Below are 6,532 nucleotides of genomic sequence, written 5' to 3'. Positions count from 1 at the left end.
AGATTTTTGGCCATCAACAATGGAGCTAATTGCATCAAAGAAGGTGTCTAAACAGGCTTTGCATGAGGCAGGTGACTGTATACGTCTTGAGACTGGCTGGGAAGAGCTTGTGGATTCTTTATCTGTTCATGCCTACATTGCAAAATGCCAGAATAATGAGGCACAGGTAGAGGAGAAGCGTAAAAGGGAAAATGAGGAAGGAGGGCCATCAAAAAGGGTCACTCGTGGTAGTGAAAAGAAGGATCCTGGGCCATCACATATGCCTCCACCCCGCATAGCAGACCTCCACAGGAAGTATCAATGGAAGAAGTGCCAGCAAAAATGAAGCATGAGAAGGAGAAGGGTAAAGGGAAAAGTCCACTCTACAAGAGTCAATCTGATATTGAAGCCGCAAACAGACCTCAAAAAGGTGCTTGAAGAGAGGATTCTAAACAGTAGGGTGGAATTTACAGGGGATTGCAAAGAAAGAATTCCATGATGAGATAATTGATATTATACGAAGGAAAAGGCAGTCCATAATTGAATCTATTCCATCACAAGGGGAGACAAGCACTTCCAAGACTCATGGAATACAGGTACAGCAAAAGGAAGAAAGAGAGAATGTGGTGGAATGTAATCACTCTGCTGAAGGGGCACGACAAGTGCGCTTTGTGGAAGAGGATGATGAAAAAGAAGTTCTTACAAAGAGTCATTACTCCAGGAGCCATTGGGCAAGGGCCACCACTAAAACCCTTGTCAAGATAGGTGACTTGGAAGAGCCGTATGTCACTCTAATCGACCATGGGTCTGAAATAAATCTTATGGCTAAAAATCTCTACAATAAATGTAAGTGGCCAATGGATGTAGATCATGGGTGGATGATTAAAGCAGCTAATAACTCATCTAGAGAGCTCTATGCAGCATGTCCAAATGTAAGGGTAACTATAGGGGATGTGAAAGATGATCAGAACTTCTTTGTTCAGGAGATGTCATCGTATCCCCTCATCCTTGGGCAACCCTACATTACAGCTGTGAGGATGGAAACAAAGGTTTTGGATGATGGCTCGGCTTATGCAAGAATAAGGAGTAAAGATGGTAAGAAAGCTATTCAGTTCTTGACAGTTTGCATTAACCATGAAAGGAACCGTGAGTCTCTTCGAGCACAGTCACTCCCAAAGATAAACAAAGAACTCATGAACTACAGGGAGATGAGGGATTTTGGCCAGGTGCCATTGTAAAGCGGGATTCCAATGGTACAAGGGAAAATGAGTTCTCGCAGGACTCAATCAATGTAAATAACTTTTCAGCAAATTTTCAGGGATTTTCTAGCTATGGGTCAGTGGTCTTTGTAAAAAGCAAGGATTTGAAGCGTGGCATGCGTCGACATGTACAAAATGAACAAAAAAGTCTTGAGCAGTGTGGTCTTTTGGAGAAGAATGAGTTTATTTCAGGGGTGCTTGATGAGGTGTCATTTGTGGACACTATGGATGTGCTTTTTGCTATGGAAAGAGCATGCCTACAGGGTGGAAATCGGAGATGATAGAGGTGTCATCTGTGGGGATGTATGATATAATCCGGGAATTTGAGGGGATGGAATGTAAAAACATGAATTGTGAGATGGATGCTCATGTTGATACAAAGTACAAAACGGTTGCAAAAAAGGTGAAACCAGTTGCCTTGCCCTTGCCACCAGAAAGCAAGGAGAAAATAGATGAAGCCTCTATGCAACCAAATCTCAGAGATCCGAAGAGAATTGGGCATAAGTTTACACAGGAAACCCTAAAAGAGCTGAAGATTGGTGAAAAGGATTTTCTATTGCCAGTTGAAAAGGAATGCTTTGAGGAGATGCTTGTAAAACATGGGAAGGCCTTTGCTTTTCAGCCACATGAGATAGGCTGTGTTGATCCAAGTGTAACAGCGCCAATGGTGATCTTCACTATTCCACATGTGCCCTGGAACTTGCGGCCGATTCCAGTACCAAAGGCTCTCTTGCCAAAGCTGATGGAATTACTAAAAGAAAAGATCAGGATGGGAATTTTGGAGCCATCATGCGCTCCATACTCCAACAGATGGTTTACCGTGCCAAAGAAAAATGGAACATTGCGCTTCATTCAAGACATGCAACCTGTAAACAAGGTCACAATCAGGAATGTGGGAGCAGGTCCGATTGTGGACGAGTTTGCAGAAGCATTTACAGGGAAAGCTATATACTCTATGGGTGATCTGTATTCGGGATATGATCAGTTCCAGTTGGATATACAAAGCAGGGACTTGACCACAATGAGAACTCCTTTGGGATTGGTAAGGATGTGTACCTTACCAGAGGGAGCCACCAACTCAGTGGCGCATATGATGAATGGGATGCATAAAGTCTTGCGAGACTTCATACCACAAATAACTATGCCTTTTCTGGATGATGTGCCGATAAAAGGTTGTGATGAGAAAGATAAAGATGGGGATTTGGATTCGAAAGGGTGCCGCAAGTTTGTGGCAAATCATATAAAAGATTGTGATATGATTCTATCCAGGCTTGAAGAGGTGAATCTTACTTTATCTGGATTGAAATCAGTGTTTGGGGTTGGTGAAGTGCTAATCGTGGGGCATCTTTGTAGTACTAATGGACGCCGACCTTGTCCAGCAAAGATAGATGCAATACAAAGAAAGAGATATGCATTAATGTTACAGAGCTCAGGAGATTTCTTGGTGCATGTGTCTTTTATGTTATATGGATCCCACATTATGCGCATGTAGCAGATCCTCTTTATCAACTTTTGAGGAAAAATCAAAAATTTTTGTGGAGTGCAGTACATATTAAAGCTATGCGGAAGCTGAAATATCTGCTCCAATCATCACCTACTCTAAGGAAGGCAGATTATGAGTGTGGCAGGCCTGTGATTGTTACAGTTGATACTAGTCCTACACTGGGATAGGATAGGAAGTAGGGCAAGATGATGAGGATGATCACAGGTATGTAATCAGATTTGGAGCAAAGGTATTAAGCATTCATCAGCGAAAATATCCGCAGATCAAGAGGGAGTTATGGGGAATAGTCACTGCTCTAAAATGTGAAAAAGAATATCTTATTGGGGCATCTGTACTTGTGGAAACTGATTGCTTGCCACTCCTTGGGATGATTGCAAGCTGCACCACTCCAGATATCGCTATGCTTAGGTGGATTGCCTATATCAAGTCACTAAATCCTGAGTTTGAGCATATTGCAGGAAAAGATAACCCAGTTGCAGATATGCTATCAAGAGCCAGGTATGAAGATGAAGAAGGGATGATTAGTGACATTGATGATGTAGGTACAAGATTCTATACTACTGCATATGCAAAAGGGGACCATACTTGCTTATCAAATGCACTTGAGTCTTTTAGTGAGGAAATGTATGAAGGAGATTGGTTGCTTATTGGTCAATACTTGAGTACTTTGACAAGACAGGAAAATTGGTCTGACTCAGAATTTAAGAGGATTCGCAGAAAAGCATATGGGTATTTTCTAAAGGATGGGTACCTGTGGAAGCATCCTAAGCAGAGGAATGCTATGCCACAGAGAGTCATATGTGATAAAGAGACTCAAGGGGAGCTCATGAAAGAATTCCATGAGAGTCTCTGGGCTGGACATCGAAGTGTGTGGGCAACCTTTACCAAAATAAAGGAAAGATATTGGTGGAAAGGAATGTACAAGGATATTTCCCAATATGTGGAAACATGCATGGTATGTCAAATGTACTCAAATGTGCAACATCGTGATGGCTTGCAAACCAACCTACCCACCTGCCATGCATTACAAATGGGTAGTGGATCTAGTTACAATGCCTTTTGGAATTTGGCAGATGCGGTACATAGCACTTGCAAGAGAAGATTTGACAAATCAGGTGGAAGGGCATGCTCTTAGAACAAAGAGTATGGAAACAGTATGCAAATTTCTCTTGGAAGATGTGATTTACCGATATGGTTGTGTTGGGAAAATAACAGCTGATAGGGGTGAGCTAGATGTTGAAGAAGCAAGGGAATTCTTCTCTAGAATTGGCATCAAACTATCCCTAACATGTGCTTACAACCCTGAGGGCAATGGTAAAAGTGAGCGAGGACATCCTCCAATCATTAAAGCTTTAGCTAAGGCATGCAGAGAAAGAATGCGAGAGTGGCCAAGGCTGCTACCATATGCTTTGTGGGCTGACCGTACAACTCATAGCTCAGTGACAGGATACATGCCTGCAGAATTAATGTATGGTCAGAAGCCAGTAATGCCAGTTGAAGAAGTAGTTCCAACTTGGAATGTATTACCCTGGGTGGAAGGATTGAATAGGGAAGACCTCCTTGCATTGCGAATAAGGCAGCTGGAGAGGAGGCCTGAAGATGTAGAGCTTGCTAAAGCTCGTTTAAAAGATGCAAGGTTGAAAAATAAAGAAAGATTTGATAGAAGACACAGACTCCGGCCAAAACCTATTGAAGAAGGTGATTGGGTTCTAATGTATGATAGTAGTCTTGACAACCAGTTTACTGTGCAAAGGAAGTTTGCAAAAAGATGGTTTGGCCCTTACATTGTCAAGCATATGCATGGAAATGCCACGTATACCCTATGTGAGCTTGATGGAATAGAGATAAAGAATCTTGTAGCAGGCAAAAGGATCAAGATGTTTAAAAGAAGGCATGACAGTGATCCTTTTGATTCACAGGAGACTCGGGATGAGAGGCTTGATAGTGATAGCATGGATATGGTTGAAGAGGAAGAGGATGATCTCCCTGATAATGTAGAAGATGAAGACGACATCCAGATATATGTGGACCTTAATGATGATTTGGCACATACCAGAGGATGTGCAGGTTTAGAGGGGGTGGATGTCGTGCCATGGCACGTCTATGGTGTGAAACCATGCATATGAGGCCATTAAATGCAAATCCAGATGCATGGGATTAAGTGCCATGACTTGAGTCATTATATGATGCCTAAGTACATATGTTCATATTGTAAATGAGGTTCAATAAGACGAGCTGAGGTTGAGCCAGGTCTCGAAGCCTCTGTACATGAGTGTGGTGTGAATTATGGAGTTTTATGCTTATGGTAGACCTTGTAGTAGGGAACACCCTTCTCAACATGTATGGAAATGTGAGAGCATGTATGATGTAAGGATTGGTTTTGAAATAATGCCCTTTTGAGATATCGTGTCTTGGAATGCCATGATTTCTGTTCTTACTCGGAATGAGCAAAACAAGGAGGCTCTGGGTTTGTATGATGAGATGCACTGTTGGAGGCTGGGGGTTGGCCTGGGCATTAATAAGGCAATGATGAAGCTAATGGAGGGAAAGGTCTTGGGTGGTGGCTTTCATTTCCACCACCCAGAATTAAGAACAAGGCTGAGAGATGGATACTATGTGATGGATCCTGAGAAGGCAATCCAGCTCGTGAATGAGAACACCATCTGTGTGTGCACGATTCTAGGTTCCACATACAATGGGGAGTTTGAAGATGTGAAGCATTTGAATGATCTGCTTGAGAAAAAGAACAAGGAAACAGGATGGGACACTCCAATTCATGTGGATGCGACCGAGGTGGTTTTGTGGTACCATTTTTGTACCCGGAGATAGAGTGGGATTTTAGGTTACCATGTGTGAGGAGCATCGATGTGAGTGGTCACAAGTATGGCCTCGTGTACACAGGGATTGGGTGGGTAATATGGAAGAGCAAGAAAGACCTGCCAGAGGAGCTCATCTTCCACGTGAACTACCTTGGGGCAGACCAGCTCACCTTCACTCTCAATTTCTCCAAAGGAGCTAGCCAAATCATTGCACAGTACTATCAGCTCATCCATCTAGGGTTTGAGGGTTACAAGAGTATAGTGGACAATTGCCGTTCCAATGCCAAGATGTTGTGTGACGGGATTCTCAAGACTAGAGGTTTGATATTTTGTCAAAGGAGGTGGGCGTGCCAGTGGTGGCATTCTCTCTCAAGGACAAGAGCGAACACGATGAGTATGAGATTGCAGACAACCTTCTTAGGTATGGTTGGATTGTGCCTGCCTACACTATGGCTCCGGATGCACAGCATGTGAGTCTACTGAGGGTGGTGATCAGAGAGGACTTCAGCTGCACCTTAGCGCAACGCCTAGTGAACGACATCAACAGAGTGCTAGAGTACTTGGATGCTCGGCCCCCTAAGCTGATTGAGTTTGTGGGGCAGCTACCTTAGCAAAGGAACAACCAAGCTCAAGCCAAGCTCTCATCCATGGCGGGTACCACAAAGCAACCACAGCACAGCCACCGAATCGGGCAGCATAACCAGGGGCAGCAGAGCAGACGCAAGGTGGCACCTTGCGTGGCATGCGAAAGAGTTTTTTTAAAAAAAGGAAATTTCCGATTAATAAGCTAAAAAAAAGGAGGCGCAGTGTATTCAAATCGGGGGAAATTCAAAATTCTAGCTGCAAAAGGCGAAGGAGCCCGAATCTCTTGCGGGAAAGAAATGGGGAAAGAGAAAAAAACCAGACGGACGGCATACGGGGAGGGGAGGTGTGTGAAAATCAGAACCAGAGAGCAAATCGACCAGAGATCC

At 43.5% G+C, this 6,532-nt stretch overlaps 1 pseudogene; it reads left to right on the top strand.

Annotated features, from left to right (window-relative positions):
• Nucleotides 1-5,268: 5,268 nt before the first annotated feature.
• On the top strand, nt 5,269-6,172 carry LOC147611887 (glutamate decarboxylase pseudogene; annotated as a pseudogene).
• Nucleotides 6,173-6,532: the final 360 nt, after the last annotated feature.

Source organism: Cibotium barometz, chromosome 46 (assembly GCF_041138505.1).
Source record: "Cibotium barometz isolate CiBa-2024 chromosome 46, ASM4113850v1, whole genome shotgun sequence".
Classification (NCBI taxonomy): domain Eukaryota; kingdom Viridiplantae; phylum Streptophyta; class Polypodiopsida; order Cyatheales; family Cibotiaceae; genus Cibotium; species Cibotium barometz.
The sequence above is the reverse complement of the archived record's forward strand: the minus strand, read 5'-3'. Positions and strand labels throughout refer to the sequence as shown.